Source organism: Equus caballus, chromosome 14 (genome assembly GCF_041296265.1).
Source record: "Equus caballus isolate H_3958 breed thoroughbred chromosome 14, TB-T2T, whole genome shotgun sequence".
In the NCBI taxonomy this organism is placed as follows: domain Eukaryota; kingdom Metazoa; phylum Chordata; class Mammalia; order Perissodactyla; family Equidae; genus Equus; species Equus caballus.
This window is the reverse complement of record NC_091697.1, coordinates 82,091,115-82,116,112: the sequence shown is the minus strand read 5'-3', so window position 1 is coordinate 82,116,112 and position 24,998 is coordinate 82,091,115. Positions and strand designations below refer to the sequence as shown.

The following is a 24,998-nucleotide window of genomic DNA, read 5'->3' as shown; positions in this document are numbered from 1 at the left end:
GGTATCATAAGTTATTTTTTGTTCTAATATTATTTTTAATTAGTTTATTTCCATTATATCTGGATAACCTATGTTGGTACCAGAAACAAAGTTAGAATCGGATTCAAGATAAGGAATCGGGATGATGAGAGCTTAGGTCAGGGTGAGGCTAGATTGGGCCATAATTCAAATTTATGGGGCAGGAGAGATTGTTAGATAGTTTCCATTTGTCCCTCCCAGTTTGCTCTCCACTCTTTCCCACTCTGCTCTCAAAGCCCAGAGTCCCACCCATGTGGATCACAACAGTGGGCTTTCTGGCTTCCAGTAGGGTGCAGCCAATGGGAAGAGTATTTATTCTCCTGAATTCCTCTTTGCAGGATCATCTTGGGTTGGCTGTATTCCTCGTTGAGGTTCACTGATCTTCCAACAATGACCTTCTCCACTGACTTTCCCCTTCTGTATTCTGGGTAACCATTTCTTCTTCTTGTTCCTTTGGGCCTACTAGGGCTTATCATAATTCTGCTTTCACTCGCCTGGCATTATTCCATGATCTCCTGTGGTGTTCCGAAACTTTGTAAATAATATCTTTATTAAACTCTCTTCAAATTATCCTAATGTGAGATTGACATCTGTTTCCTTTTGGGAACACTGATTCAAGGGACAACAATAGAGCTGGAGATTGGGGCAATACATGCAGCATTAAGTGGAGGGTACATCCGGATATTGCCTAGAGGGCAACATTCAGATATTAAGGTTGAGAACACTCAGCTAGGCAGAGGAACGTCCCTGGAGAACAAAAATTAGAGATTAGAGAAAATAGGCAGGTCTAAAATTTTGGAAAACCATCAGAAAATAAGAATTAAAAGATCAAGGCAAAACATACAGTAAGACAGATATGACATCAGAGAAAAGGAGGAACTTTACATTAAAGGCAACTACTTTACTCCCCGTTTATCTGAACAAATGCAGAGACAAGGACACTTGTGTATCCATGGCTGGTTGAGCTGCTGATTGGAAGCACATAGCTAAGGTATTGAAGATACAGCAACAATTTTCTTTTACTGGCAAATCAAGCAATGACTTTCTCCACTCTTTCAACATAATGAGTTTTAGAGGCATATATGCTGATTTCCCCAAGATTTCCTCTAATTCTTCTAGCAAGTCTGAATCTTTGGTTTTTGTAGTAATCTAAGGACAAGATAGGTAAATCATAGCAAATGAGACTCATAAGAATTATTCAAATGGTGTAGTAGGCAGAATGATAACTCCCAAAGATATCTACATCATAATCCCCAGACCTGTGACTATGTTACCTTACATGGCAAATGGGTTTTGTAGATGCGATATAGTTAGGACCTTGAGATGTGGAGGTTATTCTGGATTATCTGTTTGGCTCAGTGTATTCACATGTTTCTCTAAGAGCAGAGGATCTTTCCTGGTTATGGTCAGAAAACAGGATGAGGCAAAGAGAGAAAGATTCAGAGAGATGTGATGTTTCTGGCTTTGATGATGAAGAAAGCAGCCCACCGGCCAAGGAACTGGGCAACATCTAGAAGTTGGAAAAGGCAAGGCAACAGATTCTCCCCTAGAACCAACAGTAAGAAATACAGCTCTGCCAAAACTGATTTTAGCGTGGTAAGACCAATTCTGGACTTATGGAACCACAGATGCTATATTTGTTTGTGTTGTTTTAAGCTAAGAAGTTTGGGAGAATTTGTTAAAACAGCAATAGAAAACTCATACCATGATGGCTTTATAGAGTATGGAACTTGGAAATTTTGGATAAAGAAATGAAACACAACAGAAAACCCCAGCTGTCATAGTACAAACTTGATAAGGGCAAGTGCCTATCAAGAAAGACCTTATGCCGGTGAAAAAAAGCTGATAAGAAAAGCATGTCAATAGGTTAATAGTCAGTTTTGCCAATTGACTGACTATATAAAAGGTCAATAAATTATGCATAGAAAGTTTTATATTATTCATAAATTCAAGAATATCCACGTTTTTCGCATATGTGAGACATAATAATAGAGATAAGGATAAGAAGGAACTTATAGCCACACAAGGCTCACTACTGCCACCTGAAGTCACTAAAATGTCCTCTCTCCTGCCCCGTTCTGTACACTCTTAACTGCTGCATAGCATACCTGTTTACATTTATCTTTTTTTGGTGAGGAAGATTCGACCTGAGCTAACATCTGTGCCAGTCTTCCTCTACTTTGTATGTAGGATGCCTCCACAGCACAGCTGAGGATGGAGTAGGTCCGTGTTTGGGATCCAAACCCGTGAACCTGGGCTGCTGAAGTCGAGTGGACAGAACTTCAACCACTCGGCCATGGAGCTGGAGCCGGCCTCAACATTTCTTAACTGCCATTGCCAGGAGTGAACAATCCCATTTAGTATGCTGTTCCCAGCAATGAAACTGAGGTCAGTGTTGGCAATGATTATGGAGATAATGGATTTTATTCACACCATTTTAATATTGATTTTTCAAAAATTGTCATGAATTTAACTTCCTTCTACTTTAGAGAAGAAATAAAATGTTATGACACCTATTTTACCCATTTCAAGAGGAGTGGCTAGAAGAATCTTGATATGCTATGGGGAATGATTGTCATATAATGACCCATAGGTTCTCTATAGCCAATTAATTTCAGGGATGATGGTAGAGTTGGAGAATAGGGTTCTCTCATTTAGGGCTAGAGAACAAGGTCTTCACACTTATAGGAAGGAAAGGATAAGATATGTTAATAAAATAATTCCATGTATGTAGGTTCAACAGGTTCATTTCAACAGGTCATAACCTAATTTCAAAAGCAGGTATACCAGAAGAGAAACAATTTTGAAACTTTTTCTAAAAGCATTCAATATTTTAAAAAAATTGATGCTTTAGATTTTATGATGAGTATGCATTAAAAAAACAGAAGTCAGATGGATAATTCAATGAATGTAGATTTTTTTCCCACATTGTTGTGTTTCAGTACAATTCACAGCTGTATAAATAATGCCATTTATAAACAGAACTCAGGCAAATTCAATTCTGTTTCTATTAATGCAGAATGTGCTAAAATTTTCCACTTTTGTTTGCCTAAAGAACATGTATGTCTTGGCACACAAAAGCTCTCCTGTTTTCATATAATTGTAAAAAAAGGTTAAACACCCACCTTGAAATCCTAAGGGCACCAAGCAGTCATCCTTTCAAAGAGGTCTATATTTTCAGACATGACGTGTATTACTGATTGTGGAACAAAATCCACTGTATAATTTCTGTGGTTGTCTAAAACTGACAAAGCAGCTGGGAGAAAAAAACTAACCGGTTGCTATTTCCCTAGATTTTCTTTCATTTCCCTCTGAGGAATTTGTTTTCAGAGCATACACAGCACAGTCCAAAAGGGGAGGCTTTTTTGAATGAAACATGTTCTTTCTTAAGCAAGTTCTAACATGGTCTAAATGTGAAGCTTTAGAATCTGATGATACCTACTCCATGGAGGCCTGACAGTAAGTCATGTAATACATCGATGAGTTTATGGGTTTCTCGGTTAGTAATTCCAGATGGCGTGTCTGTGTTCCGGCTGTGCACTCTGTGTAAATCATCTCACTCACAATCAACAGATATCCAGAAGCACTTTAATTGAAAACATTTATTTTTACCAGTTATTTATAGCTTTCAATAGAATCTCATTCAAGAAAACAGAGCCCTTGTTTTTCATATAGCTGAGCTCTTTTTCTGGAGAGCAGATTGTGGCAGAGTGTGTGCTGCCTGAAACAATGTTTTTCCTGAGATTCTTGTATGTTCAATATATTTGTGGCTTAGTCTTAAGAAATGTCTGCTATCGAATCTTCTGCCCCTCTCAACACCATCTTCTCGCCAACTCTTATTTTGGACGAGAAAGTACTTCAAAAGAAAAGCACGTTTGCCACAGTTGAAAAATGATTGCTGTTAATGCCAGGCTCTTGGTATCAGCTCTTCAAACCATCATCATTAATCTTAATTAGAAAACTAAAGCAGAGGTTTTTACCATTTGCAATTAATATAGGACCTAGATTTGGATTCAGATTCCAAACTGAACTCAGTGTCTGCCTGTGTTGGAAAGCGTGTTTTATACCTGCCAGTACCAATATTGTTTTAGTAACCGGGGAAAGAGCAGTGCCTTGACTGACATCAGAATAATCTGTGTCGACCATATGCATTAATCTTATTTAGAAAGTCAAGCTGAACTTTGTCAAAGAAAGGTCTAAGAAAAAAAAAGAAGTTTACTTCAAGGCTATACATAATATGAAAAACACCAACCTTCATTTTACAATTTCTCCCACAAGAGAGGAAGCAGATTTGGCCATTTGTAATGAAGGCCTTGTTTTTTGCTTTTCCTTGTATTATTCCACATTCTTTGGAGGAAACATATGATGCCTGAGCTCTTCACGGGAAAACCAGGAGATCTACTCATCATGCCCCTGTGTTGCAATGAGATAAAAAAAAACCGTTTCATATAAACTAGTAGAGAAAATATCTCTAAATTCTCAGAGACATTACCTCCAACTTGGTAAGCATTTCAAGTGGCTTTTAATTTTAATTGAATTTATGTGAATTTACTAAATATGGAAATATCTCTAAAGAGATGTTGGCCTAGACCATTTATTATCTTAGAACCACTGTTTATCTCACCTTCAAAGTGAACCTTTTAATACCTATGGACTATTCTTTCCTTTTCTAAAGGTCTGTGAGTGGGTTGTGCGTTTCAGGACTTCTCAGAAGCATAGTGGCTGGATGAAAACTGAGCTATGGTCCTTGAAACTTAAATGAAAATTGTCTCATATTTAGAAGATTTTATTTTCAAAAATTTTACCAACTATTGTAATAAACTGATATTTGTATCCATGTAAATAAATATATATGTGTTGGTATTTATGTGTGTATAACTATCAGCTTATCAAAGCACGTGTATGTGGGCATGTGTGTATATACATTATGTCATTTGTGTTTTACACATTTTCAAATGCGAAAAAAGGATAAGAAAAGGTATACAGTAATGGTCAAATCAGGACCAAAATTCCTAGTATCTAATATTTACAAAATTGATAAATAACCTGTCTTTCAGTTTTAATACACCCAAATGAACAATGCTAATGACCAATATTTGAGTATTTTTATTTAGTTTTATTTGGCTGGGAAAGAGAAGTGTGACTGCTAAACATTTTCATAAAAAGGCTTAGAAATTTCTGATGCTGATCTCGTATTGTCTCTGTTTAACCAAACTTTTTGCATCTTGATCTTAATAAATAAAGAAACAAAGCATTAATATGGTTGAAGCTGGATGTTGGATATATGGAAATTCATTATAGTAATTTATGTGTTTTGGTCATATTTGAAAATATTCATAATGAAACGTTCTTTTTTGTTATGTTTATACAACAAGTAAATGTAACTGGTATTCATTTATTTTAAAGATTGGCACCTGAGCTAACTCTGTTGCCAATCTTCCTTTATTTTTTCTTCTTCTTCTTCTCCCCAAAGGCCCCCAGTATATAGTTGTATATTCTAGTTGTGAGTGCCTCCGGTTGTGCTATATAAGACGCCACCTCAGCATGGCCTGATGAGCGGTGCCATGTCCACTCCCAGGATCCGAACCTGTGAAACCCTGGGCCACTAAGGCAGAGCACGCAAACTTAACCACTCTGCCATGGGGTCGGCCCCTAAAACATTCTTTTAAAAAATGCAACATTAACACAGTCAATCAACATTGACAAAAAAGTAAAATTAAATAGAAAGTCAAACATGACATCTACCTCTATTGATTTCAAAATATACCCCAAATATAAACCTTTCCTCAAAGCACACCCTTCTTACCACTCTTTTGGACCCAGAAACTTATTCCAACTTAACAGAGCTGAACTTCACCCACCGCTAAGCACCTTCGTAGTATCAGCATTAAGGGAGGTTGGCAACTGTGAAGAATTTTGCTCTTTTAAAGAGTATTCACTCTTGCCTTGTCAATTTCACCATGGGAATGGTGTTTCTCACAGAGTTTTATATAATATGGTTTTATGTGTGCATACAAGTGACTTTTCAATGTTAGACATTCACCACCAGAATTCTATTAAAATAGTGCTATTTTGGCTTGGAAAGATGTCAGATGAATTAACATGGGGATCATTTATGTAGACAATATTCATTATTCTTATTTAGAAAGTGATATTTTCTGATGGCCATGAAAGGGTTTTATTTTGTTTCTGAATTCTCAGTTGGCAACTAAATCAAAAACCCATTTCCAATAACTGCCAGCATATAGCTCACATATTCCTACACTTCATTTTCTTCAGCTATCCTATAAAGTGTAATTGTGATAAAGCTGCAGAATAATCTTCTCTTGCAAAGGGCATCAGTAAACACCTAGTTTGTGTTTTCTTATCACTCTATGTTTCTCACTAAATACAGCATTGTCTTTATCTTCTAATCTCTAGTTATAATCTGAGGGGAATTGTGCTAGTAAACATGATGTATTGGGAAATGTCTTTAAAATCTGTAGTCTAGTGAATAACTCTAGCAGCAGGCAAACACTTTGCAATAAATTTGAAAATACTTTAACTGTGCAGCTCATTATTGTCTGCTTTCAGTTTGTCTTTAGGCTCACGATCTGTAAGGTTTAAAATAGAAAAAAAGAATGCCTCGGAAGAAATCTTGGCAATTCCAGAGGTAATCTCTGTTCTGCATTTAGTACCATATGTCGAAAGACACTAATGCCAAATTGCCTATTGTGGCAAGTTGTATGTTTTTCTTACTTGTTGGGATTCCCTTTCGAATCAACACTATTTTGATTTTTTTGGTTGGGTTAAGGGAGAGATCCAATTGGTTAAAATAGAGAATGAAGTTGAAATAGTATTACATTTTGAAGATATGAACTAACTAGCCCAATATTTCTTGAAATACACATTAGTAAATTGGTTCACAAGCTTAGTTACTCTTTCACTTAAGATCTTTCAGCACACAGTGACTCTGGACCAAGATACAAATGGCAGCTTTTCATATTGAACAAAATGGAGTGACATTCATTTTGATATCTATCTATCAGTTTACTAATTCTGCCTGATCTAGTGTTATGGTTTGGAAATGTTTCAGAATTTGGGGTAAAAACCAGGTATCTAGAAAATATAATTTTAATTAAATTAATAAAAAATTAATTTTGAGTTAAAGGTAAAATGCCTACAACAGTCCTAAGCAAATTTTTAACATTTGATGGCACTCTGAAAAATAATTGCTATTAATTTGGGGAAAATATCTTTGTATGGAGTCTAAATATTGATACTGACACCTGGATAAAATGTAAAAAATAACATGAAGAAAAATAAAATAATTATTTCCATATAATTTTCCTATAAATATATGTCTAGACATAGCAGCAGCTTTGAAACAAGTGGGACCAAAATCTAAAATTAAGTAAGAGAATTGTATTGTCAAAGTAATGCATATATAATTGTTTTAAGTTAAAATAATACTCAGCATCTTTTAGAGTTTTAAATCTCAGGAGATAGATGTGTTAAGTCTTGCAATATTTTCATTGTATGCTTTTTCCATACACCACTAGAGGCCACACAACTCCAAAAATAAATGAATGATTACATGGACTGCTAATCAAAGCATAGAAGAAAATAGAAAGTGAAGAGGAAAGATTACCATTGCCAGCATGGGCAGATTTTATATGCAGGGATTTTCCTGGAAGAATTTAGATGGTTCTTGTGAAGCCACCAATACATGTGCATGTTTTCCTTCCTTCTCTATCTGCAACATATTCTTATGTTTCACATCCTTTACACACACCCCCACACAGAAAATATATGAGACACGTAACTGCACATAGCAAGTAGAGCTTTGAAATAGATATACCTCTGAACCTTCTGAATTATCTACTAGGAAATTGAATTAGATAAAAATATGTACCACATTATAATTTAGAGTGCTAAATATTTGCATGCTTTCTTTTTATATTAGGTTAAAGAGAGATTTTAAATAAGTGTTTACCTTTGTGACAAAAATACAACCATTCTCTGTGTCAAATTTTACATTATGCCACAAGCATATTTTTATAATAAAGAGGTAGAGACCCACAGAGACAAGATGGCTTCCTCCTCCAAAAGCACACCTCCTCCCAGATGATCTGAGAATAGCATGGGAATACATGTTTCACTGCGAGTAAACAGACCAGTCTTCTGGATCTCTTCTTACATCCGAAGTACAATTAGATGTAGCATTTTCAGCCTGGCTTCTAAATGTTTTCTCTGCCAGCCGGCAGCTTTGAGCAGACTTAACCAATTAGCTCAGTTCTCTGGTTCTTGGCTAGACTTGACTCATAGGAAGCCTCATACTATCTCAGCGGAAGTTTAAACTGTGACCTTTCTAGTGAGTAAGCAGTGTCTAGGCTCTGGGAATTTCTTTTGTGAAACACCAGTAGCACCTGTGCTAATTTTTATGGAAGACATAACAATGTTACCAAGCATTTCTGTAAGTGCCTTTAACTGTGGGCATCTCTGACTGTTTTCCTGATGAGTAAACATAATTTTTTCTTCTTTCTCAGATAGAGAAAGAATAGTTGAGCGAGGTTAAATGGCATTGTGACAGCGAACTAATATCTAAGGCAAAGGGTCTCCAGATTTGAAAACTACAACCGTTCATATTGACAATACATAAATGGTGTTATATCAAAATTAATAGAAAAAATTCCTTTGGGCCTCTCTCATATCCGGAACAGTATGAAGACAGCTCAGGGGATATATAGAAACGTAAGGCATAGTTCTTCCTCCTAAGAAAATAGCAATCTATATATAAATCTAAAAATATATCTTTAATAGAAATCTAACTACATGCCATTTGAAGAGATACATCTGGTCAAAGGTACAGGATTATCACAAGCAAAATAAGAAAGCAGAGGTGCAATAAGATTCTTGAGGAAGAATTCAAAGCAAGAAATGTTAAACAAACAAAAATGTTTACTTTATACCAGTACAAGTGACTACAATCTTTGATGAAACTAAAAAATATTAATATTTTCTCTCTACACAAGATAGTTTCATGACACACAAAGATGTTATAAACACAATGAAATATAAATAAAGAACGTTGATGAGATTCTTTGAAACATTACCAATGTTTGAAAAATCAAATGAGTTAAAATTGAAGAGATATATGGGCTACTTGAGGTAATATAAATAATTTTAGGTTATGTAAATATCCTTGATATTTTATATTACATTATATAATTATATATTATTTTTAATTATATATAAATACATATTTACATATGTATAAATTATATGTAATTTATCTGTGGACATCTGCCTTCTTCTAATAATTAATATATTTTGTATTATATTATATATTATTTATAACATAAATTTTATAGCTATAGTTATATTTTAGAGGAAAAAAGTCTGTCATCAATAAAAGCATAGAGAAAGGATCAATAAATTCCAAAATTCAAATATTATATCTTTGCTTTAACCACATTAAAAATAACTATAAACACTTTAAATATTAACTCATAGCATTCATAAAAATTATTATGCAGAGTAACTCTTACATGAAGGCATATAACTGAAGAAATATTTGATATCTATATATGGGAGCACTTAATATTTTAAATATGTCAATGCTACCTAAATCCAGATTCAATGTTGCTCAAACAAGCTTCTTCTTAAATTGATAAACTGTTTTTAAAATTTATGCAGAAGAATAAAGGGCCAAGAATACTCAAACCTCCCCAGCAAAAGAAAATAAAGAAAAGCAGCAGATTCAAAAGGCTATTATAAAACAAAAATATTCAGACTATGTGGGAGTGATTCAGGGTAATGCAATTGCCAACAGAATGGGATAGAAGATTATGAAAAAGACCCCTACTTCTGAGAAACTTTGCTTTATGATAGATGAGGCATGGCAAGTTATTGAGCAAAGGGAGTGACTACTACATAAGAGGACTTGGAAACCGTAGATTTCTCATACAAGAAACAAGACAATAATCATGAGTACAAGGTTGACAAATTTGACTACATAAAAATCAAGAACTTTAGTGTATGAAAACGGATTTTAGAGAAAGTGAAAAGACAAAACACAAACTGGGGGCATAAGATATTTGCAACAATGGAGTACTAATTTCCAAATATATGAGAACGCTTAAGAGCAATCAATAAACAAGTAAACAGAATTGAAAAAATACTCAGATATGAACAGGTATTTTGCAAGAAAAGTAATACAAAAGGCTAAAAGAGAAGTGATGTGCTGAACTTCATTAGTAATCACAAAAATACAAATAAGATCACTATGAGTTACTATTTTAGATCCATTCAATAGGTAGAAGTTAAGTCTGACTATGCTGAGTTTTATAGATAATATAGGTCGCTGGGGTCGATTACGATGACGAGACTATAAATTGGATAATCAGTATGGAAAACAATTTGGCATTAGCTTGTAAAAGTGATTCTTCACTTCCTCTTTGATCCAATAGTTCAACTCCTCAGTAGTTACCGAAGAGAAACTCTTTCAAAAGTGGACCAGGAAACATGTATAATTAAGGTTCGAATAAGCATTTTTTTGTAATAAAGAAACTCTGAAACATCATAAATCCCATAAATAAGGTAAATAGGTAAATCAATTTTATTACAATCACACAATGGAATATTCTGCATCAGGAAAAATAAATGAATGATATACCATGGGTGATCTTATTACAATAGCATTGAATGAGAAGACCACATGCAGTATGATGACCTTTATATAAAGTTCAAAAAAAGGCCAAATAAACTGATATCTTTAATATATAAAAAGGCTTTCTAGTAACAGACAATGGATGTGAAAAGATAGTTAACAAGAAATGTGACTGGAAAATAAAAAATATATATATATATTTAAATACTTAGTCAAGCAAAGGGTGTAGTTAGATAAACACTGTTTTCACTTTTTATGGAAGAATAAATGAAGACAATCTCCCTGAAAAGCAGTGTATTAATATATAAAGAAACCTTAAAATGCTGTCATTCTTTGAAGTAGTAATTCTTACAATCAGTTCCTAGACATAATCAGTGATACAAAGATTTATATAGAGATATTTGTCACAATATGATCAACAGTAGTCAAAATTAGCAAAAAATGAAATGTAAATGATTGCAATTAAATAAATTATAGTATATAAATAACTGGATATTAGGCAATCATTAAAATTATGTTTTAAACTTTTTAGAATAATCAGTTCATTATTTTATACAAACTAATACCTAAACATTATTTTAAGAAGCAAGCAGAAGAACTAGGCAAAATAACTAAAATATATCTCCAACCAGAAATAACACATAAGGAGAATATCATTCCTAGTATCTCTCTACATATATTTACTTATATAAAAATAAATGAATATTTATTATATGTATTATATATGTATATATTATACACACAGATTCTCCTAGTTCATTAATTTTCAGGAGTATCTCTGTATTGCCGTTGTGTGTGAAGAGCAAAAGAAGACTGTTTATAATATTTTTACATCACAATATATTCCCCTTAGATCTGTAGATAATTTATTCACTGGTGTCTGAAATTTGTTTCGGAAAAACTGAAGGCCAATATGACTAGGTCCACTTTTAACCCCCATTGGTGTCTTATTTTCTGCAGGGATCCTAAAGAATTTTTTATTTTTCAAGTTCAACGGTATAATCACAATCTGTTTGAATGTCTCTTATTCTATGCTGCATTATTAAAGAATGCAGTGTGCTATTTTAATATTCATATGTACTGCTTTTATTACTCTGTTTGTTTCATTTGTTGCAGCTCATCTACTTCTTTCCAAGTAGTCGTCTCACTTATATCAAAACTATGAATTTTAGGCATGGCTCGTCCATTCCACAATGTTTCCAGTTTAGTTTTTAGTTCTGTAAGATTTATTTTGGTTCTCTTAACTGTAATATTCCTGGTTTTTCTTGACTGTGAGGCACTTTCAAAGAGTTGTTGCTTTTCTTTCTTTTCCTTTTTCTTGCTTTTTAGATTGGGCTCTTGGACATTTTAAAAAATGTGATGTACATTTCTTTTATCTGTTTCTGTGGTATGCTTGCTTACTTGCTATGTATTTTCTTTTCATCTTGCTCTGCCAAAACATTTGTCTGCTGTTAATTTCGTGTGGATTAATTCTTGACTCCGTGACTATGATATCTGAAACCTACCTTCCTTCCCTTGTCCAACTACAGTTTGTGACTTGAGATGGTTCACTTTGGAAAAAGAGCTTTGCTGGAACTATAGGTAGCCTTTGTTAGATATCCTGGGCATTTCTTAGACGTTTTAGTTTATGTGAAATGATAGGACCTAGAGTTTCCGGTACTTAGCTAGAGGAAATATCATGATCCCTTAGCAGAAGATTGGGTGCCTCAAATCATTCTCTCCAGTTCATCATGTAGCACTTGAAAATGGCTGGGGGCTTTCATTCTGTAGGGTTTGAGCCCCTGCTTTTCCTAGACTGCCTGCTCAGCATGTTTATTAATTTATCTTCAAATTGGTGGATATTGGTGAGACTTTCGGAGATTTTCTTGACTCACATTCTTTCCTGAAATGACTTCCAGGTGTTACAACACAAACATTGCTGTAGCAGAATTCTTTCCTTGGTCAAGATTTTTCAAAGATTATGACATGAAATTTTACTTCTAACTTGGTTTGCTTGTAGCTGTTGAGGTTTCTGTTTGATTATTTCTATTTTTTTCATTTTATCTAATATTGAGGGATCTAGATTTTGTGATACTGCTTGCTACCTGGAATTCTCCTTTTAAAATATTACATTTCTGGGAAAAAGGATAGACAATCATGTAAACCATTTTCTAAAAGAAACAAATACTTAGAAAAATCACTGTAAAATAATGAGCAATTTCTTTTATTAGGACTTTAGTGGTTATTGTATTCTTTGTTCTTTAATTTTCTCTGACTTTCAAATTTATTCTTCTGAATATTTGCTACTTTGATTGTCCAAGGAAAAAAATGCATTATTTTGGAAAAATACAAAAAGCCCTCAATCACATAAGAACTAAATTAAAAAATAATTATTTGCATTTTGCAGGATTCAATTACGTTTTTAAGTTTGCATGTAAAATGTTGACTGGTAGAACTTTGTTTATGAAGTCTATTAAATATATAATATAAAGGAAGTTTAAACACAATAATATGAAAATATGGAAAATTCTGAGGGACAGAGGAAAGTTTAGCCTCAAATGAGTTTCATAAAATCAAAATTTATTTAATTATATATCTAGCACTCATTCCATAGGAAACCAATTCTATTTAATGCCGCTTATTTCCTGTGTCTCTGTACTTGAGGATATTGGTGTGAGTCCTTATCTTGCAGCACTAGGTTTCTTTAGCAACTGTGATTATCAGACTTCTGCTTTCCAGAGACCAGGCCTATTTCAAAAGCAATTTTGGAATTGTCAGAACATTGCCCACATTTTGTTTTTTCAAGTTTCAAAAATGAAACGAAGATACGACTAACATCTCTTTTCACCATCTTAAAGAAAAGATTGCATACACTCAAATAATCCCAAATAACTACAGGCTCTGAAAGACAAGAGCTATTTTCCACATTTGGTTCCCTTCACTCAAAAAAGTTTGAAACAGGACACTTTGGGGATCTCCCCCAAAATTTAGAGGGTTAAATTTTCAGCATTCAAAAGTGAAATACTAGTTTAAGATGAAAATGATGCTTTTATTAAGTTTTGGAATCATGACTGCTTAAAAAGCTTATAGTTTTGTCACAAGCTACTGGATTGTAGAATAACTAACTACAGTAAGAAATATGGGGCTCTGGGATACATTGTTCCAAGGTGAGGTATATTATATATAACACACCATTCTCCAGATTAGAGGGGAGAGGTGTATATCTCGACTTAATTTGAAACATCCTTTTCCCCTAGAAAAGATGATTCACAAAGCCCTCCTGGGGAGCGCACATTCACAGTTCAAGATACGAAATAGACTAGTCACAGAAACAATGAAGAACTGAACCAGCTGCAGCCAAATCACTTCAATTCATTACAAAATAAAAGTTAGGTCTGGACTATTTCATTTTAGATTGCTTTTTGCAACCTCATAATCTCTTTAATGGAAGTAATTTGTTAATAAAACAGTGGTAATGAAACAGAAGTATCTGTTTACAGCAGTCCCCTATATTTCTTGTGCTTATGCCTGCTTTCATTCTTCATAGAGAAAGGTACACAATTTGGTCTGGTATACATCAGTAATAGAAAACCACTTACAGGAGGATAGGAAAGACATCATCAGTAGAGTGTAATGTCTGTATCTGGGATCATTATTGCCCCCTTTGGAGTGTTTTCTCAACCTTAAAGGCAATAGATCTTGAAACAAGCTAAAAGCTACAATAAAAACATATTTTATCTTTAGTCCTTTAAACAATATCTCTTTGATCTAAATGGGCTCTCAGCTTCCACAACTACCGCTTAAGTTTTTCTTATTTCTTGACTTGGGAACCTACATTCTAGTCTGAACCAATAGTAAAATTCTAGAAACAAAATTCTCTTTCAAAGATACATGAATTATTTTCCTTTTTATATCTATGGAAGTTTATTTTTTCTTGTTTTACCATACTCATTGATAAAATATTAGAGTTTTTTCTATAATCTGCATAAAATATTGAGAATCCTTGATGAAAATATCAAGAAAAAAATCATAATCCTCCAAATCAAAAATAACAATAATAAAATTAGTCATTAAAAATTAATATTTTTTGTAATATGTGAATTACATGATGTGACCAATTATTTGTTTTGAAAAAGGGATTTCTTATTTTAGTTAAATTTAATAGATAAATTTCAAATAGAGTATTTTTAAAGACATTCATTATTTAAAATATATTTTGCATTTGGTCAATTTTCTCAATATATATAACAACACAGAACACTGTATGAGAGGAAACAATATCTAAAATGCAATTCTTCAAGTGTATCATAAGCAAAAAACCTGTTATAACACAATTTATGTCACAATATCTTTGTTATGTCTTGCATAAAAATCTGAAATCTTTAAAATTTAGTAGGCAAATACAACAGAGGGGTGGTAAAAGCTTTATCCAGTATATCAAAACAAATTGTATTAATACTGGGGGTGGAGGAGAGAGGTCTTTTGATTTAAACCAGTTAAAGGGTTATTTTAAAAGATCGATAGATGTTTATTTTTTAAAATCACATTTCTGAACTAAAAATCATGTGGGAATTTTAAATCTCAGCATAATTCCCAAATCAAGGATTTTCTGTATCGTAGGACATGTCCAACCTGCCAGTGGACATGTATATTGTGTTGCATCTATCGGCCATGATTCCATGAGGCAATTCCCAATTCCCAACAGCTGGTGACATTACATAACCCTTTCCAGTCAGTTTCTTCATAAGTCAAATAGGAATAATGATAATTCTCACTATAGATTGATTTTTATGGTTAAAGGACATCATGCATCAGAGTACAGAATCTGAAATAGAGTAAGCATCCATTTAACATTAGCTTATCAGTGGTAGATTTCCAAGAGGGAGTGAACTCACCATTTTACAATGGCGTTTGTTGGGCTGTATTAGTGGAGTGAAACTCAGATTAAGGGAAGGGGGATTTTATGTGCCTATTAGAATTATCTTTCCTGAGACTAGCTCTATCAGATTTTAAAACAACCTGTGAAGTTGGGGTACTTCAAAAAAGTCATTCAATTCATAAGTATTGCACCTTATGTAATTTCCAGTCTCCAGCACTTAAAATGTCATAGACACAGACACAGAACTATACCCATGGGAAGGGAGAGGACACTTCCATTAAATACTGGAATGTTCTTATGAACCTTCTGCAGAATCTGCCAAATGCATGTGAGTGGCTTTACCTCTTCAAATCATCTCCTGTTGCGGAGAGCTCAAAGCAAGATCAGCTACATACTTTGTGGGCCTCAGTACAAAATCAAGATGTAGGACCCTTTGTTCAAATACCAGGAAACAAGTCCTAGTAAAGGTATTAAAATATAAAATCTCTTTCTCCTGTGCTCTTTCTCAACCTAAAATATGTATTTTTTAAATTCGCTATTTAGTGGCAGGCTCTGTGGGCATGAGGATACCTGGAGGGCCACTGCAGACATTCACAGGTGCCTGGAGACCCTGTCTCGTGACTGTGCTTGCATGGCCCACCAGCTGCGGGGTCCCCACGTGCTGCCAGGAGCCGGACCAACACGCTGAATCTCATGAAGAACAGGGAAGTCAAGCCAGGCCCCAATCAAGATGGACTGACAACTCCAAAGTGCATTGTGACTTCTGCCCTGGGAAGCACTACCTACCTTGATTGAGGTGGGTGGGAGGCTACGAGTGTCCTGCGGAATGTGCCAAGGTGGTGGCTGCCAGCCTAGGGAGGAACGGTCGCCACCAGGCTGAGCGCGCCTGACCCCCAACTTCCAGGCGGTCCTGACCAGATCCCAGCTGGTGACGGGAGAGCAGCTCCTGCCCCTGGGCAGGGGAGGGGAGAGAGAGGCCAAGAACTGGTCCAGCGAGGCGGAGGGAGATGGGACTGCGAGTGAGCAGCGGTTCTAAGTCCCTGGGGGTATGCTCACCTGCAAAACACTAACTCAAAGAAAGTTATTAAGAATTTCAAAACAGCGACCTAAGTCTCATTCAAGCGAAATAAGTGCCGGGCCTTTGTGCTCACAAAGCCCGCTGCCGCTGTTGTGGTTGCAAACTGAAGACTGGCCTGGCCCAGATGGCTCAGAGAATGAAATCTGCGCTCCTGGGCATCTGAGCAGGGGCTATTCTTAGTTGTTAGGACGTACCTCCCTGGAGCATTAAGTGTTGGGGTAATGGTATTTCGTTTCAATGTGGAAAATGCCTGTTTTTAAAAGAAAATTTATAGTTATGAATCAAAATCAAGCAATATCCTTTGAATGAGGAGTCTCTGGAGTAGACTCTCTTTGGAGCTCTATACCAGCCTGACAGCGACCTGGCTTCCCAGGCAGTCTAACACCGCTTTCTGGATCCACGCACAGGAAGATTTGTGGTTGTTACCCAGGTGATTTTTCTGCCTGCGTTCCCACTGCCCTCATTGACTAATGGGACTCAATGCTTTTCCTCCTGTTTCTGTAGATAGCTTATTAGGGCTCTCTGTGTGATTTAATTAAACAAGGTGCTCCCTTGCATTCAGAGACAAAGTTGGAAAATACTTTTTGAAATGGAAACAATTAGGAATACCATAAAATATGTGAAATTAGGTGGGAAGAGCTCAAGGCCGCTGTTTCTATTACTTTTCTCTCCAGAGGAGTCTGCTCATTCTCGCACCCATACACACTTCATACTGGAAGTGAAAATAGAAATGCATCTTCCACTTTTGACCAAAAGGCATGCTCCATAAAAGCTTAGGACATCGCTTTGTCACTTCCCATCCGCTCTTAGCCAAGGCTTTCCATATAGTCTTCTGAGAATTTGGGAGCTAATGTGGGGTCTTCCTCTCCCCTTCAGGTCTCTCAAGTTAAACTGGGAACCTCAAGAACTGTTTGCAGGATGAACGCAGAACGTTAGCCATTTGATTTTCATGGTGAAAGCATTGTCTTCACTCCACTTCAGCGGCAACCTCAGATCAGACTCGAGAGCTAGTCATCAGTGACAGCTTTTTCGGTTGTGAAATCTGAGCCGGTTGCTCCTCTCTCACACGGCTTCCAGTTTCTTTGGCTTTCTCACCAGCTGGCTCTCTCTGCATTGGCTCTTCCATGCCCCTCACAATTCTCAGTCCCTTGCCTTTTTTTCCTGAAGCTGCTAAACCCTACTGTGTTCCCTTTCTTCCTTTTACACTTTCAACTCCTTGAGCTGTCTTCTTAATCTTACCTGTTTTCTCTTCCATCACAGCCACTTTGCAAAATGTCAACTTTGATTCCGTTCATGCCATCCTTCTCTGTTTCTATGCCTTGTAACTGGCATAATGAAGGAGAAAAAAAACCCTGACTCTATGATCGAATTTCACTTCAGATTTATAGTTTCAAGTCTTCACCTGAAGACTTCATTCATCCCCAGGATTTATTGTTTAGACACCCCCAGCTTTTTCATCCATCCCCTGCATATATATGCTCACATTTTCTGAGGTGACTGGCATCATTGATTACCCCTATCTTCTTGGTTCTACCTTAAACCCTTGCTATTCGTCCTTGTTTTGTTTTGTTTTCTTTTCTTTTTTGTTCCGTGACCACTACTACTTTGTCCCTTTCATAAGCTTCTCATTATTTTTTCTCTTTCAATATGGGAGAATTTAGGATATCATCTTTTACCCTTCTTCTCTTCTTTCAGTTTCTAGGTGAAAATATCTAAACACGTGAGTTTTGGGCTCTTGCCTCTGACTAAGATGGAGTAATAGGGATGGAATTTACCCTCTTGCCTAGACAACTAAACATATGGATAAAATCTATGAAACAATCACTTTCTAAACATTGGGCATCAGGCAATGAAAGGTAGTGAACCATAAAGGACAGGAAGCAAGTGAAATAGGCACTGATTGACATAGTTTACTGCCTTCAAGGAGTTTCCAGATCATAGTTCAGTAAAGGGGTACCCAGGAAGTGTCCAGCAGACTCACTGAGTTGAGGCAATAGAGCCTAGAATCTGGGGACACTGAGACAACTCGAGTTCACACGTGAGAGTACCAGAGGGGACAGGTGCAGAGAGAGAGAACAGAGGAGATTTGCAGAGGGCCCTCTTCCAGTCTTCAGAAGAATAGTGATTGGCAGATGTTTTCAAGGGAACTGCTTGAGGGAGGGAAAAGAGTCACCCTAAAGGATTAGAAGAAACAGTAGCTAGAGCTCACACAGGGCTGGGAAGAGTATCTGCTCCCCAGCCAGACTGGACAGCCTCATAATGTGTGTAATGCTGAGTGGAGAGCTCAGAAAGGTCTTGTCTCAGTAGTGGGATTATCATCCATGAGTAAATGCTGCTTTGGTTCCACTTAACAAGTCTTAAGAGGAAAAACCTGAAAATCTAATCATTTACAAATGAGTTAACTGTGTCCCAGAGCAAAGCTCAAGAATAATTATAAAAATACAAAAATACATTCTACTGAATAGGGTAAATTTCACAATGTATGGCATATAATAAAAAAAATAGGGGCCGGCTCCGTGGCCGAGTGGTTAAGTTCCCGTGCTCCGCTGCGGGGGCCCAGGGTTTGGATCCTGGGCGTGGACATGGCACCGCTCGTCAGGCCACATTGAAGCGGCATCCCACATCCCACAACTAGAAGGACCTGCAACTAAGATATACAACTATGTATGGGGGAGTTTGAGGAGATAAAGCAGAAAAAAAAAGAAGATTGGCAACAGTTGTTAGCTCAGGTGCCAATCTTTAAAAAAAAAAAAATAGTAAGGCATGCAAAGAAGCAGAAAAATACAACCTATAAAAATGAGAAAAGCCGTTAAATCAAAAGCAATCCATAACTGATACAGATGTTAGAATAAAGAAATGGACATTAAAATACTTATTTTAACTGTATTCCATATATTATAAAAGATAGAAGAGAGATTGATCATGTTGAATAGAGAAATGGAAAATATAAACAAGACCCAAATGGAACTTCTAGAAATAAAAACTACAATGTCTGAGAAAGAAAATCACTAGAAGGGATTAATGAGAGATTAGATATTAGAGAGGATGATATGAGTAAATGCAAATTTATAAAAACTCCCCACCAGGAGGAAGTGTTCTATACAAATGAATAGTAGCTATTAATAAATTATCAATCTAGCTTAAAGTAAGTTTTTAAAAATATTTCTTATATGTTCCATTTCCCAAGAAATTGAATATCATTCAGGAATTGAAAAACCAAGCAAAAGAAGAAAATTAAACAAAGAAACAAGCAAACAAAAAGATCTTGACGACGTTCTTAACTTGTATAGTTGAGGATCGGACCCCTGCTAACTCTATACATTAGTTTCTTTCTTAATTAACTAGTCAGTTAATTAATTAATATCACACATTTACTGGGCACTTTAATGTTCTCAGCTTTGTGCTGAGATGCAAAGATAAGCCTAATCTGATGGATAGACCTTCCATCATCAACCCCAAATATCTTCTGTTTTCTAGTGATCTTAACAACAAAACCTGGCCATTTCCTCTGATTCCTATGTTTAACCACCAAAGTACAAATATTCTATTGTGTAAGTTTAGCTATGATTGTGTAAACTTGCTGATTTCTTCTGGGGAATGGTACTGAAAGGACATAATTTAAAAATTATATAAACTGTTACAATATTTCTATATTTATCTAGAAATTTTACATTTAACAGGAAAAACAGGCATGGAATGAAGAAAAATTTATGTATTTGATTTGATTGTTAAATAATGCAATGTATAATTTGATTAATTTCAATGGTGTTTATTTTTTACTATGATAGTCACTGAATTTCACTTTAGGGGGCTAATTTATTCTTGTAAAATAAATATTATAGGAGGCTATATTTCCCCTCTTCAAATCATTCTTGGTTTGTGTATTCAATTAGCAAGACAAGCAATTACTGCTGTTTGAATCTGGCAACTAGCCACTATTTTTTTTTTTTTTTTTTTAAACCTTTTATTTTGAAGTAATTTCGACATTTCAGAAAGTCACAAAAAACTTACAAAGAATTCTTATACTCATTACCAATTTCTAACATTTTGCCACATTTGCTTCATCTTTCTCTCTCTCTCCCGCTCTGTTTCTTTCTCTATACATAAGGTTTTTTATGTAACCATGTGAAAATAGGTTGTATACATCATGCCCTTTTATTTCTTAATACTTCAATGTGTATTTCCAAGAAGAGAATTTTCTTATACAACCAGAGTAAAGAACTTCAGAATATGTAACATTGATACAATACTTTTTATCCAAGTCAATATTCCAATTTCATCAATTATCCCAATAACGTCCTTTGACAAGATTTTTCTTTCCTGGTGCAGGATCAAGTACCGCATTTAGTTTTCATATTTCTTTAGTCTCCTTTAACTTCTAACAGCTCTTCAGCTTTCCTTTGTCTCCTATGACGTTGACATTTTAAAAAATTAGGGCCAGTTATTTTATAGAATTTCCCTCAGTTTGGGTTTGTCTGATGTTTCCTCATAGTTAGATTCAGCTTTTGCATTTTTGGCCAGAATTCTAGTCAAGTGATTTTGTGTCCTTCTCAGGGTATCATATATGGAGGTACACAATGTTTGTTGGTGATATTAATTTTTATCACTTGATTAAGTACTGTCCCATTTCTCCACTGCATAATTTCTATTTTCCCTGTTATAACTGCTAAGCAATTTCTGGGGAGATACTTTGAGACTGTAAATATCCTGTTTCTCATCAAACTTGGACAGCCAATTTTGATAGGATTAAAATGTAAAATCCATGAGGCCGGCCCAGTGGTGTGGTGGTTAGGTTCACATGCTCCTCTTCAGTGGCCTGGGGTTTGCAGGTTCAGATCCAGGACGCAGACCTACACAACACTCATCAAGCCATGCTGTGGCAGTGTCCCACATATGAAATAGAGGAAGATTGCCACAGATGTTAGCTCAAGGACAATCTTCCTCAAGCAAAAAAAATATATAAGTAAATAAATAAAATAAAATAAAATGTAAAACCCAGCTCTTTGGCATTCAGGGAGAATGCATTACTCTCGGAAGCTGAGTGTTTCAGACAGACAAGGGCTATGGAGCATCTATGTGGGCTTCTCAGAGATGTGGTGGCTGGTTTCCTCACACCTGCTGGGTTCCGGATAGACTGAGGTTGTGGGTGGCTGCGCTCCTCATCTGTGACACCAAGTTCCACCTCCACAGGGTGTGAAATAATACATTCCTAGAAGCTGAACTAAAAACCAGAAGTATGAGTCAAGGTGGTTCTTAATGGTCTAGACAGCACCGTGGAAAGACGTATACAAGGAAATCAGGTCCGTCCGTATGCAAAGCTATGCGTGGGACGTTTATCTCTGGTTCCCTCCATCAGTGTGCCTACGAGCCTCATCTCCACCTCAATCCCATCCCTCCTCTCTTCTCTAGCTCCAGTGCTGTTGAATGAGTATCCACTTAAAAGGTGGACATGAAAGGAGTTCTTTTGGACCAGAGAGCCTAAAGCCAGGTGTGGACAAGTGGGTTGGGGATAAAGAACAATGTGAGTGAAAACAATGAAGCCCAGCCAGGCAATTCAAAGAGACTGCCAACGACTGTTCTTGAGTCACAAAGAGAGACGACCTAGATGCCCAACCTTAGACCCCAGCCATTCTTGTTCCCACAAGGGAATTAACTAGCCACTATTTTTAATTGAAATGGAATTTTGCAAAATAAAGAGCATGAAGTTAAATGAGGAAGTGGTGTTGATGTGTTAACAGGAGTGAGCTATAAGGTACGGCAACTATATATTTTAACATGTTAAAAATTTTCCAAATTAGCAGTTGGTAAAATTGCTATGAATGTTACACCACGTTAATCTATTTCTTGGAGAAACTTGAAGAATATGCACTTATAAAGATGCTTTTTAAAAGAGATAAAGGCATCATAACAATATCACAGGAGAGCAGGGACTTGGTTTAAGTAGAAATAACAATCCTTCAGAGTTAGGTTGACCTGGATGACCCCATCTTGGACACCATATAGGTGAGTGGGCTTGACTGAGTACCATAGACACTATGAATCTTCAGTTCTCCCATCTCTAAAAACTCAATACCAATTTTACATTACGGATTTTTTGAGTGTGTATGAAGGTTAGATGAGATAATGTCTGGAAAACACCAATTTCTGTGTCTTGGCACGTAGGTATTCAGTAAATGGTACATTCTATTTTTTATGTTTGTTTATTGGGGGCATGTAGACAGAAATACACAGAAAAGCTGATAACTTGTATAAAGAACTTTTATATTCTACTGAAGTCATCTATTAATATGTATCAGTATTCAAATCTAGCAATATATTCTCTCAATTTGTTTCATATCAATTCTCCTTCTGCTCAGTTTTGTTCTGAATTTATCTAGAATGAATCTAAATTCAGTATCAAATCTTGCCAAGTCTCTGAAGCCTACTTTGACCTCTGAAATTTAAGTAGACATGTATTGCTTTCTACCAAACCTATGGACTATACAAAAAAAGATTATTGATCACATAATCAAAGTAATCAAAGTCAATTAATTATTGTCATTAATTAATTCATCTATTTTTTCAACAAATAATTATTCCTATAACTACTACAAGCCAGGAATAATTTTTGGCACTGGGGGTATAATCTATCTAGTGGGATGATTTTGAACCCTGGTCTCACATTAGAATCATTGGGAACGCATAAAATACCAACCCCTGGGATCTATACTCAGGGATTCTGATTTAACTAATTTGTGTGAAGATCAAATGTTTTTAAGACCTCCCCTTGGCGACCATATATTTAAAGTAGTGATTCTCAATCTTGTGAACAATTATAATCACCTGGGGAGCTTTAGGAACATAATATCTGCGTCCCCTCCCAGAGAATTTGATATAATTGGCAATTTTAATATGCGGACAAAGTTGAGAAGCACTGATTAGGAAAAGAGCAAAAGAAGTTACAGATGTGTTGAGTACTACAAAAAAGCGGCTAAAGTTACTGAGATTAGGGGTGCCTAGTCTGGATGTCAGGGAAGACTTTTCTGCGAAAGTGGCAATTAAACTAAGAATTGAAGCATGGGTAGGCAGTAGGCATTGATGATATGAACCCAGGAATAGGGAGAGTTCTACGGGGGGAATAATGTGTTCAGAGGCCCTGAGGATGCAGAGAAGAGCGAGGCATGGAAAGCAGGGGAAAAAGTGGTATGAATTGAAGCAGACATGGTAGGTTGCTAGATTCGATCAGAAAAGAGTTGTAATCAGTTTTCCATTTTGATAAAGTTACTCTATCCATAATTTGGCTAATGGGTTAGAGGAGACCATAATGGCTGTAGATCCATCAGGAAGCTCTCACGATATTCCGAGAGAGATAATCATGAGTTAGTCTAAGTGGTGATGAAGAAGGAGATGGAATAAGGTAAATGGATTTAAGAGATAGAAGCATTAGGGTCTGCTAATTGATTTAATTAAAATCAGGGGAGAAGAGGAAGAAGTCAAGAATGACACAAGTTTCTGGATTGTGTAACAGTGGCATGTGATGCCATTTGAAGGGAAAGTAATGAGTGAAAATGGATTTGAAAGGAAAGATCATGCTTTGATTTTGTTAGGGTTAGGTTTAAAATCTAAAATCTCAAAGTAAAAATACTTTTAAAAAATCAATGCAAACATATTTGTTGAAGAAGCTTCTCTAATTCTTTGTGAAATGACTAGAGTTTCTACTTAAAGAAAAAAATGCTAATGGGAAATACTATAGTTTTCTCTGACTTTTGCTTGCATTCCATTCTCTTTTTGTCATATTAAGTAGATAGCAGTATAGTAAACGTTAGCAAGCTAAATTTATCTACTTTTTCGATAAATTGGATAATATTATATGTAGGTAATATTTTGAAATCCTAATTGGTGTATTTTTTATTCTTGTTCATTCCTGGGAGTTTCTCTTTCCCTTCCTACGTTTTTCCTGCAACATATTGTTTTGTTTGTTTTGCTTTATTGAGGTGTAATTGACAAATAAAATTGTAAGATATTTAAAGTGTACAACGTGATGATTTGATATAGGTATACGTGTTTGAAAGGATCACCCACGTCATGTTAATTAACACATCCATCATCTCACTTATCTACTTTTTTTTTTTGGTGAGAACATTTAAGTTTTGGTCTTTTAGCAAATTGCAATTATGCAATACAGTGTAATCAACTATAGTCATCGTGGTAAACATATTCTCAGCCCAAAGTCACATTTTGAATCAGTAATGCTCACTGCTTAAGGCAGATTTATCATAGAACAAAGAAACATTGCTCAAATTTGATTGGAAAATCAGAGATTTTTACACTCATAGTATAGCAATGATAACGAATTCACCAGCTTATAATTGCTCAAATTAGGTATTCTAAAGATCATTTTTTTAAAACCTTTC

The 24,998-nt window shown here is 35.6% G+C and overlaps 2 long non-coding RNA genes across 4 annotated transcripts in view; both read left to right on the top strand.

The window, feature by feature from the left end:
• Nucleotides 1–24,998, top strand: part of LOC111767863 (uncharacterized) — a 784,370-nt gene that overhangs the window by 350,561 nt on the left and 408,811 nt on the right. The window lies entirely within an intron of this gene.
• Nucleotides 2,209–5,280, top strand: LOC138917325 (uncharacterized). The gene is made up of 2 exons (XR_011425156.1): nucleotides 2,209–4,520; nucleotides 4,694–5,280. It is a non-coding gene; the product is annotated as an uncharacterized lncRNA (long non-coding RNA).